General features: G+C 35.5%; 1 non-coding gene across 1 annotated transcript; it reads right to left on the reverse strand.

Annotated features, from left to right (window-relative positions):
* Window positions 1-6064: 6064 nt before the first annotated feature.
* Trnap-cgg (transfer RNA proline (anticodon CGG)) lies at window positions 6065-6136 on the reverse strand. The gene has a single exon. It is a non-coding gene; the product is annotated as a tRNA-Pro (tRNA).
* Between the last annotated feature and the right edge of the window lie 7736 nt (window positions 6137-13872).

A 13872-nucleotide genomic window follows, 5' to 3' on the forward strand; every position in this document is an offset into this window, starting at 1 on the left:
CTAGATTTCCTTTAACAAAATTGATTTGACATTTGCTAAGATATTAGAATTGGAATATGTAAATATTTTAAGGTTATGAGCATCAACCTTTTAATAGTTTAATCCTATTTTGAATGATTCAGTGGACGTACCTGAATAAGTTTTGGCCCTGCCAACGTTTTTTAATCATTTTGGTAAATATTTTCCAATTGAAGATTCAAATGAATATGTAAAGGAATAATACTATTAGTTTTCATGATTCAATGGTTATAAACAAAGTTTAAATTGCTGTGTTTTGTCCCCTAAAATATAAAAAAAACTAATTTGGGAATTTGATAAAAAAATAAAAAAAATCGGGATATTTTCAAATGAATCTTCATTTTCCAAACCAACTTCAAGTCACTAAACTGTGCTCTATTTTAAGCTGTAATCTATCCCACCCAAAACATAGGTACAAACTCACACACGCTTCGGCTGGTCGAAAAGTGAAAGTAAACCATTAAACCATTGCTTCTCCCACTCACAAATCTCCCTCTTACCTCCTGCCAAACCAGGTAAATGTGGCCGTAAAAGGATCAAGTTTTATTTTCCGCCTGGCCAAGTTGTGGTTGTAAGTTAGGAAAACCCACACACCACCCATTGCTCAAACTTCAACACACACATTCACTTATTCGAGTTGTAACAGCCCATATAAATATAGTGTGTTTTTGGAAAACGAATTTCAAGTCGAGGGACCTTTTTGAGGGGTTCAGGTGGAAAGGCAGTAATTCTAGGCTTGTAGCAACTAAAAAGGTCAATCTAATAACAAGCAAGGCGACACCTAAATTTGGGTTTTGTGGCTTTCGAAACGAACCCTCAAGTGGCGTGTAAGTGCGATAGTGAACTGAATTATGGAGGGGCTCTAGCGATTTACTATTTATGGTCTGATTGTGGTTTTTCCCACTGAATAGTAATAGAGTGAAAATTGAATAATTTTTGAAGAGGTTCGTTCATTTCTGTCTGAGTCACCAATCCACTTTTTCGTAATTCGACAAATTTGTCCGCAGTGAAAATCCTACATAAATTGATCCCACGAGAATTTCCGAAAAAACAGGGTTTCACGTCTAACCCGATTTGCGAAACCCAAAAAAAACGAAAATATTTTCGCATTCAAATTGCGAACCATATTTTGCGACAAAGCCGACAATTTTTTATTCTCCCTGCTGCTGCTGCTTCAATCCTTAATACTCTCGCACATACTTGTGTGTAGCGTTCGAATCGTGGGGGAAATCCCAACAGATTATGATTTAAATGCATTCGGACCCGTGTAGTCGTCTACGTTGACTGTGGAGAGCTGACACAGGACGACGACGACGACGACGACGACGAGGATTCGAAGGGCCTTCCTTCAACGCCAAGGCAGTGATGGTGACGACGATGAGAGTGAAAATACTACGACTTTTTGTAACATGGGGATGATTTGTAATGTTTATGACTTCAATATTTTTAAATAAAGATTGAAACAAAATCTGTCTTTTTACCTGGGAGATAAAAATAAGAGCAAAAACAGTCACATGCAAGATTGAAACTAATTTTGTTTTGTTTTTATTTTTCGATTAAAAAAGTCAAACAAAACTAAGCTTTTACATAAACTTGTAATGTCCCTTGTATTCTTCTTGAAGTTTTTATGGATGCATAAAACAGTAAGCAGAGAAAAACGGAAATCAAACATTTACTTTTTTCAACTTTTCTAGTATAAAGTGCTAATTATTTGTAGTTTTTGTTGAATTTCGATTGCATTGTGGGGCAAGTGGGAAGAATCATGGGCAGTTTGTTCGTGATTTCATTATACTTTATTTAAACATGATCATCCAAAAGCAAGAAGACAATTCAAATGTTTTATATTCCTTTCAATATCTCATTTATTATTTTATTAAATAATTCAAATTATTTCAATTACACATTACGATTTTTTTTAAAGAACGATAAAGTTTCATGATTCGTTTTAAAAAGAATTAAAAAAAATGAAATTAAAAAAAAATTTATTTGAAAATTGTATTTCAATTCAATTCAATTCGGTTTTATTTGTGAATAATCAAGTTACAATGAGTTCATTTAGGTGCACAACAGAGTTTTGGTGTTCCTTTCAGCTGTGTTTAAATCGTTATTCAATCGAAAAATTATTACTTATAACTATGGAATAGACAAGAGTAAGAAAAAGTTTTCAAAAAACTTACAGAAAGTGCAATAGGAAAAGGATAGATAGAGAGAAAGCTTAAAACTAGATCACAGACAAAAATAATCAATTATAGATGTGCTTGATCATCAGCTCCCCGAGGGCCAGAAATTGCTCCGCCTTGTTACGGCAGCTCCGAAACCGCGTCATCATCTCCCCCGCGAGAGCAAAGAACTCCGGCAGGGAAAAGAGATCTTCCCCGGTGACTCCTTGCTGGGCCGCATCGCCGCTACCGGCAGCGACCACGCTGGCAAACGAACGCCCCCATCCAGGAGGGATCGCTGGGTTGTCCGCTGGAACCGTACGCTGTCCAGCTGCAGGAACGGCTGCGTTCGTACTTCGCTGAGGAGAGTGAGACGCTGCTGCTTTCTTCTTCCTCTTTTCCTGCTCCTCGAGGTAGGCCTTGCGCGCGACGCATCCGCGGTAATTGCCGGTATGGTTGCCATCACAGTTCGCGCACTTTACGCGCGGCTTGGTTTGTTCTGCCTTGTCCCCCAAATCCGCCTTTCGTGGCAGTGCGCACGCCTCCGAGAGGTGCGACTCACCGCACTTCACGCAGCGGGGCCGGAGGTTGCAGTTCCGCGAGCCGTGGCCGAATTTCTGGCAACGGTGGCATTGCGCTACGTCCGTCGGGTTCTTGGTGTAAAACCGCCAGTTTACCCAAAAACCGTCCAACGTCTTAGTCCGCCGCAGATCTTGCATTTTGACGGTGCCGCGGTCGAAGTACAACAGGTACAGGGTATGCGTACCCGTGACTGTTGTCTTTCGCGAGAGCACTTTTATCTCCCGTGGCTTTATTCCGGCGTTCGAAAGGTGTCGCTTCAGGTCGGCGATCGGACGGTCTTGGTAACCCTGCAAGACCACCTTAACAGGGGGCTTCTCTGGGTCGTATGTGTAGAAGTTGAAGTTGCTACGCTTCAGTTCTTCAAGCACCAGGTCGAAATCTTTTCTGTTCAGTGTGATCACTTGCACTGCCGACTTACCGATTTTCAGACAATATCCGAGGCCTTCCAGCAACTCGTCAACATCGTCCGCCAACGTGTCCAAAACAAAAATTGGAGGTGGTCTTCGTTCCGTTGGAGAATTGTTCTTTTTTGACTTCGGCACTTTTTTCCGTGCACGACCATCATCGTCGTCGTCGTCGTCGGTAGTGCTGCTACCGTCGGTGTTGTTGTTGTTGTTTTCTTCGTCGTCGCTCAGCATCTGGAACTCGTTCCTGATGGGGATGTTGGCGGATGTTGATGTGCCGCTGGTCGTGGCACCGGAAGTACCGGAACGGGTTCGCACTGGTGATCTCGGAACATATCCGGGATGTAGTAACTTTTTGTCGATTCCTTCTGCGCTCACTCTCCCCTGCGCGATGGCGGTCGACACGGCGTTGGTTTGTTTACCTTTTTGCACACGGCCGGTAGACGAACTTCGCGGGTTTTTCGAGGCCGCACTCGAACTGCCACGGCCACGGCCGGCCCTTGGCATGCTGGTGGAGCAAACTCGCGGCTAATCACGGTAAACTACGGCGAAAAAAATTGAAAAAAAGATGGAGCACTGAGCACTTGACTGCTGCTTGCTCTCGTGCGTACACGGAGGAGAATGAAAATTGTATTTCCCATTGTCAAAATATATAACTCTAGTAAGAGAAAATATTTTCGGTAATTTTCATATATTTTTCATGCTAATGCCTGTTTGATGTTCAATGATACTTTTTCTTCAATTTATTGAAAGTTGTGCTTTTTGGAATCTGGGAATATGGCAGCTTGGGATTTCAAAATTTTAGAAGTTTGGGAACAAGGAAATCTGAAAAACTGATACTTTTGGCATCTAAGAATCTGGAAATTTGGGAATGAGGAAATTGGTTAATCAAATAATTTGGGAATGAGTGAATTTGGCATTTGTGGAATCTGGAAATCTGGAAATCTAGGAACTCGTGAATCTTGGTATTTCGGAATTTTGGATTTTGAGTATCTGAGTATTCGAGAACCTTAAGGATTGAGGAATCTGGAAATTCGGGATTTTGAATGGGATTTTGGGAATTCAGAAATTTGAGAATTTTAGAATGTGAGGAATCTTAGGCATCTGGAAATCAAGGAATCTGATTTTTTAAAATTGGGCTCTTAGAAATTCGTTAATTTGAAATGAGGAAATACGGGGTTTGGGAATATTGGAATTTTCTTTTTTTTTTATTAAAGACATTTTACCACTTTTGTGGCATTCATGTCTTGTGGAATTTTCTGGAATAATTTGAGAATGTGGGATTTTTGAAATCTGGGATTTTATGAATCTGGGAATTTTTTAACCTGAGAAGCTGGAAATTTGGGAATGTGTTAATTAAATAATTTAGGAAATAATTGGGCTTTTGTGAATATGGAAATCTAGAACCCTAGAAACTTGAGAATTTGTGAATCTGGGAATTTCGGAATTTGAGGTGAAGGGTATCTGAGAAATCGAGAACTTGAGAATCGCGGAATGTGGGATTTTGAGAATCAAAATCTGGAAATTTTGAATCTAAAAATTTGGGAATTTAGAAATTTGAGAATTTTGTGAATTTCGAAATGTGGGAATTTGGGATCTTATAAATTCGTAAATTTGGAATCTGTAAAGACGGGATTTTGTAAATATGGGAATTTGGTAAATTAATTTAAATGATTGTTAATTAAATAAATATGGAAAGGATTTTGTGAATTTAGAAATCTGGTGATCAAGGAGCTTAGAAATCTGAGAATCAGGGAATTTCGTAATTTGGAGCTTTGGGTATCTAGAACCCAAGAACTTGAGTATCGAGGAATCTGGGAATGTGGAATTTTGGTAATCAGGAAAACAGGAAATCTGAAAATTTGAGAATTTAGAATTTTGAGAATTTGGGATTTTTGGAATGTGGGAATGTTAGTATTTAGGAATATGGGAATTCATCAATTGAAAATCTGGGAATTTGGGTTTTTTGGAATTTTCTGAAAGAATTTGGGATTGTATGATTTTTAGAATCTGGGAATTTGAGAATCTGAGAAAAAGGGGTTTTTGGGATTTGGGAATCTAAGAATTTAGTATTTTGGGAATCTGTGAATTTCGAAATTTGTTATTCTAGGAAATATGAGTATTTGTGATTTCAAGAATTTGGAAATACGGAAATTTTGGGAATCGGGATTTTGAGATTTTAGGAATTTGAGAATTAGTAAATTTGAAAAACGGAGTATCTAGAAATTTGTTAATCAGAAATTTTTTGAATTTTTTTTTTGGGGTATCTGGGAATACAAGAATCTTGGATTTTAAGATTTTGAAAATTGGAAAATCTAGAAATTGGGAATTTGAATTTTGAGAATATGGGATTTCGGGAATCTGGGAATAGGGGATTTTGAAAATCTGGGAATTTAAGATTTTGGGAATCTGTGAATGTGGAAATTTGTGATTTTAAGAATTAAATATTTTAAAAAACGGTCAGTTACATGTTCAGTTGATCAGTTACATAGTAATTGCAATTGAACGAGCTAGAAAAACCCAAAAACTTTATTTCTGTGACAGAATGTACTTTAGGCAAACCTGATTTCCTTACCTCATTCTTCGACACACTTTCAAAGGTTCAAATGATTTTTAAGATTTTAAAACATCAATTCGTATTAGACTGAACAAAGAGAATCTAAAATATTGTTTGAAATAAAAAATTAAAGCTTAATGCTTCATCAACAAATGGCATGTCTTATGAATTAACTTTTTCTAGTTTTGGTTTCTCGCCTAATTAAAAAAAAACCGATACCATTATTTTATTTAAAAAAAATAACAGAAATCGATGGAATTCCATGCTGTTCCCCGCGATCTGCTCAAATTAACTTTTCTTTATTTGTCACACTCTGAAACAAACAATTGAATTCAACAAAAGATGGGCTCAACCGGGATTTGAACCCGGGACCTCTCGCACCCGAAGCGAAAATCATACCCCTAGACCATTGAGCCACATGTTTTGCTGTGGCACAATTCTTTACTGTTTCACAGATATGCATTCCTTTATATTTCAGTGTTTGGATAAAACCACATATTCCATTTCATCATTTTATGAAGCAATTTTTGGGTATGTCTCTTGGTAGTTTTTTAATTCGATGAAGTCATTTCAAATAGCTAATCAAATTTTCAAAGATTTTATGATAAATTGTTATATCATACCATGTTAAACTTTTTCCACTGAACGGTGCCTCACAATCCTAGATTCCCTGCGCAAATCCTGGGGCCACAAAAGGGATAATGCTCTGCGGACAGTTGTCTGGGGATCACCGCCGTAAAGCCCCCAGCTCTGAGTTTCCTTCTCCAGTCGGACGTGAATATCCTCCAATCCGGCACCAGATAGACAGAGTAGCAACAGAATATTTCCGCACTTTTCGAGTGTGAGTTCGCCCTTCTTCAGGTAGACACAATGGTTTCCCTTCACCAACAGGGGAAACTTTCACTCTTTTACCGACTGACCATCGAAGGACGAAGGACTTCACCGTCGAAAAACGGAAGGCCAAGCCTAATTGAATTTAATCTGTCTCGAATTTATACGTTTTTGGCATTAGTTCGGGGCTCTCTGTGTTTGTTTGTGCGACCCACAGAGAGTGAGTACATTTTTGCAAATCGTTTCCTTGCTTCCGGCCAATTCTCGGAACTGCCGAGAACGGTTCAACGATTGTGTCCTCCACCTTTATTTGGACGACCTGTTGCAGTTCGCAGTCCGGCAACGAGCCAATATCGGATTGTGTCTTGTGCTGGTGAAGTTCGTGGCACCCCAGGTTCATAATTGGCTTCTAAGCCGCAAGGTATTCTCGATTTGATCCCCTTTTCTTGTTGTGTTGAGCATTACAATTTGCAACAATTGTTGTTTGGATCAAATCAATTGTTATCAATTGTTAAATTATTGCCTTATTTTGGTTGTATTTAATAACTTGAACCGATAATTATATTGCCTTTATTCAAGAGATGGTTTCGCATTCAATCCACCAGACTTAATATGATCCAATCAGTAAAATTACTGCTAAGAATGCACATCCTCAGCTCAAGTTTCACCCAAAACCCCCTTCTAAACATTATCATTATTCAAAGAACCTCCACTTTACCTTTATCGAGTGCCCTGTCCGGAGGGATGTTCTACACGAATGTGTAACAGGATTCCTCGACACAATATCCACGCTTGACTGTTTCACATGCTGATGACTATCCGGCGAGCGCCAAAGTGAATCTTGCGGTTTTCCCTCCCCGCCAACACAGAACCCACTGCTAAAACGATGAGAAGAAGCATGGAGGTCTTGACGGTTGGTTCCACTTGGGCGAGTTTCCTTCAATCAAGATTTTCTAAATTCGCTCGTTCGCTGGAAAACTCCAGCTGGTGTCCCTTCTTAAGAGAGAGGGGGTGGGGGTGGTTGTACCTTAACCCACATGTGAGAGTCCTGAAGGACAATTTTCTCTCCCCAAATTGAGCACTTGGGCGAGCGATGACGACGACAGCAACTAAGGCAAAGGTAATCATAATATGGTGTTTTTATAACAATAACAAATTGTTACGGGTTTCCAATCAAATCACTGATGTGGTTTCGTGCTGTGGAGTGGATGCTGGTGGGCGCCGCATTGGAAAAAGATTTTTAATTTATTTTTTAATCATATTTTGATTGTTTTCAATTAGCTGTTTAAAATATTTAGCTTTAAAATTTTGACATTGTAAACAATTTCAACAAGTTTCTTTTTATTTTCTTGAAGTTTTGAATGACTTCAATGGAAAAAAACACTTTTGCGTTCCCTTGGAAAACTGTTGACAATTTTAAATTGTTTAAAAAAAAAAATCTAGGAAATAATTCTGAGAAAGAGGAACAACATGTTATTTCATCCCGAGCATGGGTAAATAACAAGGGAAATGCATAATAATACCTTTCTCTGGTATCAATCCCAAATTTTGGTATTCCTGGACCCTTGAAAATTTGTCTTAAGGATTATGTAAGATCAAAATGTGGTATCATACCAATTTAAGGTATTGTTTTGATATTGCAAAATTGCAGAATTTGTCAATGGTCATTTTGGTATTCTTTTGGTATTACAGTATTTTATCAAATTCCTCTGAAACTATGGGAAAATTTTGACCAATTTTGACAAAATAATTAATTGTGCACTAAAATGATGTCTCAAAGCGAATGCTTTCATTGAAAACCGGAAATTTCAAACTTGATTTTTAACATTTTTGATATACCCTCTACAGAAATGATTTGAAATTGTGGAAAATTTTCTAAGTCAAGATGCCACATTTTGGTATTATTTTGGTATTGAAAGGTTTCATCAATTTTCTCTGAAACTATGGAATTTTTTTAAAAAAATTGGCGAGATAATTAATTTTGCGCTAAAATGACTTGAAACATAAAAATGTTAAAGCTGATTTTTTTTTGTGATATACTCAATAATATTTTTTTCAAAAACGTTGAAATTGAAATCTTGTTATTTTTCAGAAGCTTCAAGAACTTCAAGCACAGGCCGTTCATCAATGACAAATGCATTCGGTGTGGTGAAGAATATCACTAAGAACAACATGGAATCATCAGGTGAGTAGATTTGGCTGTTGCATATGGATCATTTCCGTTTTTTCACAAACTGCAACTGCTGCACTAAAAATGGTAAGAAAATACCAAATTTTGGTACTTGTGCAAATACCAGCGACCAAAATGTGCTCTTGGTTGCCCAGTAATAGATGGTAAAATACCATGAAATCATACCAAAATCATGTATGTGGAAGACCACAGGAATACCAAAATATGATTTTCCAAGGGCGCGGGAATACTTAAAATTAAAACCATGGCAATACCAAGTTTTGGTATTCAAGCAATGTTCAAAAATCCAGAAGACCTCAACTTGGTATTGAAATGATTTTATTTTGTGGTATTATTTTACCTTTGGAATAACATGTTTTGGTATTGTTGTGCCCTTTCACATACAAGACTTTGGTATGATTTTATGGTATTTTACCATCTATTACTGGGCAACCAAGGGCACATTTTGGTCGCTGTTATTAGCCCAAGTAATACCAAAATTTGGTATTCCCGTGTTATTCACCCCTGCTCGGGATTGGCCATCTAATGATGGCATATTAGAAGTTTGACGTTACAGCTTTAAAACGAGTTTTCATCTGAAAGCAAGTAAAAAATACTTTATAGAAAGATGCTTTATTGATATAAGCAAGCAGGTTTGCCAAATAGAAGTGGAAATTGATGATTTGGATGAAAATAGGACAAACATATGAAAATTTAGAAGGTAATTTGTTTTGGTTCATCATTTTACGCCATTTTGGCAACAAAATATCATCATTTTGTTCGAGATGTTCTTCGATTTTCATTATAGCTAGTAAAACTTAAAGTTTTTTTCATGTTTTATTTTATTTTATTTTATTATCTAAAGATGTTTATAAATATTTTTTACATAGTTTAATTCATTTGAGAAAAATAATATACTTCTTTGTCACTTAACTTAATTTGAGGAAATTCAAACGTTTTAAAATAAAAAAAACTATTTTTTATTTTTCAGTTTGTTTTCTTCACACAAATAGAAAACAAAACATAAAAAATATAGTTAAGAGTTATTTAAGACTTCATTTATGAAAAAATCATATCAAATTTATCAGAATTTAAGCCTTACCTTTTTGTTCCTATATAATAAATATAAAACTAAATAATTGATTATGCTTGGACAATCAAATAAATAAAATTAAACCTTTTTCGATTTTTTTGTTTTTTTTCCTTGGGTTGATGAACATTTAAGCACACGCAAGCTCTGTTCCCAACTTGGAATAAATCAGATGATAAGAAGTATTTTGATTTTCATGTTTCAATACCCAGTTAGTGATAGGTGTTCATCAATACCCACAAATCATCGAAGATTTACAATTCATGTAAATATTCGAAAAATATTTACCTTATTATATTTTTACATGGTTAGATAAAGATTTAATTCGATTTGTTGATCAAATTTTAACCCTCTAGAACCCAACATTCGAAATATTTTAAGTTTAAAATTGTAGTAGTACTTGTTATGTCAAAATGTCAAAAATACGGAAAATACGAGCATCTCGAGCAGACGGAAATAACTTGGGAATAACATTTTTTGATATTTGAAAATACTAGGCCAATAACATTTTACGTTATTTATAACAAGATTTGTTATTCGCCGTTATGATTTTTTTGTTATTGGATTGTTATTGTAATAACAGACTAATAACATTTTTATTTATTCTTCGAAGAAATCTTTGTTATTATTTTTTGTTATTTTAACAACTAATCCGATCATCCCAATAACAGTTGGAGGTATTCTTCCATAACAAAAAATGTTATTCCAAAGTTGTTTTGGCATTCAATCAATATCAGACCAATAACAAATTTTGTTATGATAACTTAGACTGTTATTGAACTCTTATGCAAAAATTGATTTTTCAAGAATATTCCATAACACTTTCTGTTATTTTCAGTATTTCTCGGGTGAGTTTTCAAAAAGCCGTAATAGCCATCGTGACCTCTGACACTATTTTTTTGTTTTTCTCGAAAATGAAACAAAATTTCATTTATTTTAAGTTTGGGGCACTTGATGAACAATCTCTAGCATTTTTGATATTAGTTTTTCGTAAGAAGGTCGAATACTTATGCAAAAAGGATTTTGTTTACCAATGGCTCTTACGGCTTTTTGAAAACTAATCCGAGATTTGTTATTGAAATGGCATGAATTTAGTTATTACCGTCTGTTTGGGATTGCAGAGTTAACAAGCATATGCAAAGTCTGATTTCTAATAAAAATAGTGAGTTAAGAAAAATTAGCGGTTAATTATTGTGGACAGGATAAAAAATCAATTCTAGAATTCAAGAGTTTTTTTTATTAGGTCCTATAAACATATGAAAGACAATAGTTTATTGGTCCTTTTCAAAAAAAAAAACTCTAGAATTGTTTGTTATAATAAATCAAAACTCAAACATTATTTGAAATAACTAATTGTGTCCTTTGGTATTTTTAAAGATATAATTTAATAACAATTATTGTCTTTATAATAGTACTTTATCCAACAAGTTGCAAAAAGAAGTTTTTTTTTTCAGCACGAGTCGTACATTTATCCTGGCTGCGGTCCAGCAATTCGATTTTTTTTTTTTTTGATTTCGATTTATTTTTGTTACAGAAACTTAGGTTTTTTCGTCGCTCGAAAAAGTGAGAAGTTTCACATCAGAATTGCAAAAAAAAATCACAGTAAATGTCAAAATGAAAAAAAATATTAATACTTTTTATTATTTTGTTCATAATTTTAAATCTTCATATTTTGGTCATGCTCATTCATTTATGCTTAATATTTGAAATTTTATATTTGATTTTAAATATAGTTAATTTTTTTACTATATTTAAGTGTTTTTCCAAAAAAAAAATTATACATGTTTTGCAAAGATTTCCTAAGCATTAATCAATTGTGAAATTTCTAGTGCTTAGTTATACAATACTTGTGAGTACATCTTAAAATAAAATTTTAACCTATATTAATTAAACTTCATATAAATCTCTTTCCCTTAATGGCGCCAAGATACCATTCCATGTAAAACTTGCACGCATGGATGACGAGGGGAGGAACGTTGATTGGAAAGGACTCTTTTGTACACACACTGACTGTCAAAGTGAGGAGAAATGGCTTGAAGCACCTCCCCTCCCCCACACCGTATTCCAAATCCCCCTTTTCAAAGACATTCACAAAACACACCATGTCGTGATTTGGGAGGTGTGCGAGGTGGTGCTGGTGTTCGCGCGCTTTTCCCTTATCAATTTTGAAACTTCTTCGACATGTTGGGTTTTTTTGTGTGTTGGTGCCATTGTTCAGGGTGTCAGAGATTTCCGAGCGCAGAGAGTTCATTACGACGCGACGTCAGCGTCGTTGAAGAGTTTTCATGTGCCAATCAGGGGTGACCCACCCCCCTGCTGTGAATCTGTCGTAAATTTATACTTTATCTGGGCTGGGTTTATCGGTGACTTGAGAAAACTTTTTCTCCACATGTGGAACTCTGCGATAAGTGATTTGGTTCTTTGTGTCGAAAGTGTGCTGTTTTTGGCTAGACTTTTCGGATAAAAATTATGAACTTATGGAACTTATGACTTTTATTGTTAAATTAAAAAAAGCATGTTTGATTAAACTCTGCGGTTTATCCAACCCAAACTGCAAATGCATAAATAAATTCTCGTTGTAGATATTTCCGGATGACTTCAATCTGGAAAAATAAATTATCCAAAACGGCAAACCAATTTCAATCGCCCCCGAAAAACAAGCAAGCAGCAGCAGCCGCAACAACTGATTAAACACGAGATTAGAGATAACATTAGCATTAATTTTGTTTGACTCCAAAAAGCCGCTCCACTGACTGGTCGATTCCAAACGGGCGTCCGAAAAGCAATTAATTAAACGTCGAACCGCAAAAACGAATCCCCCCCGACCAGTTTTGGGTGACCAACCGGGCTCAGTATTGATTTCCCTTAACCCCAACCTCACCGAGCAGGTGTTAGAACAAGGGACTAGAAGCGTGCAGCGTGGTTTGTTTTTACGGGATTAATTGGACTTTTCGGTTGATTAAATGACTACTTGCTGTGTTGGGTGATGTTTTTTAGGATAAATTATTTGCCAAACTGCGAGGTTAATTATGGGCTCGCTAATTGACATGTAATTTATCATGTGACTGATGGGTAGAGTAATGGTTTGTTTTAAATTAGGAACACATGCCGTTAGTTCACACAATTTGTTTTTTCCCCTCAAATATTGCGTACCCTGCACAGTAAAAATAAATGGTAATATAACATCAGGGATAGGGTAACTACATCTATTCTGTCAGAAAAAGGTTAATTTTACCACTTTTCTGGTGCAATTAGAGCGTCAAATTTTCCGGGGTTGCAAAATTCCCGGGAAACGGGAAGTTTTCAAAAAATTCCACGAGTAATCACGGGGAATTTTAAATTTATTGAAAATTGTTCTGATCCTGCTTCTGATTAATATTTTCCAACAAAATTGTATAGAACAGCAACTTTAATGATCATAATGAGTGTGAGGATCCAATAATGGCTTGACAATTTAAAAAAAATATTGAAATTTTCTTATTTTATATACTGTCTTTCAATTCGTACCAAATCAAAGATTGATCATTCGTATATTTTGTTGAGAAGTAATATTTGTTTAATCATAGTATTAAATTTGTCTCAGTTCGAGAGAAAATGTTTAAGAATAACATTGGCACATAAAATTGAGATGAAAAATTCGTGCTAAAATTAGGGTTTTCATGGCAAATAACTTTTTATAGAACAAGTGTTACTGGCTTTAGCTTTTTAATTGGCCTTAAAAATCAAATTTCTCTTGTTTTTTAACATGAAACACTATTTTATGAAATCACAACTCAAAGTTTTAAAATATTTTAAGCAAGTTTTTGAAGTTTTTGGCACCATTCATATGATACGAATTTGTTTTTGATGATTTTTTATGGTTTCATTTATGGTATTGTTTTTGTTACATGTTGTTCAGCCTAATTAATGACTAAGGTTAAAATAATTTATAATAGTGCAAAAAGTGATTTAAATTAAACGATACATGCTTTTTTCATATTAAACCCTATAACGCCCTTGGTAGCTACAGTATTTAAAAAAAAAAAACTCTAATAAGCGAAAATGCATACCAATGTTTTCTT

Source organism: Culex pipiens, chromosome 2, assembly GCF_016801865.2.
Source record: "Culex pipiens pallens isolate TS chromosome 2, TS_CPP_V2, whole genome shotgun sequence".
Classification (NCBI taxonomy): Eukaryota; Metazoa; Arthropoda; class Insecta; order Diptera; family Culicidae; genus Culex; species Culex pipiens.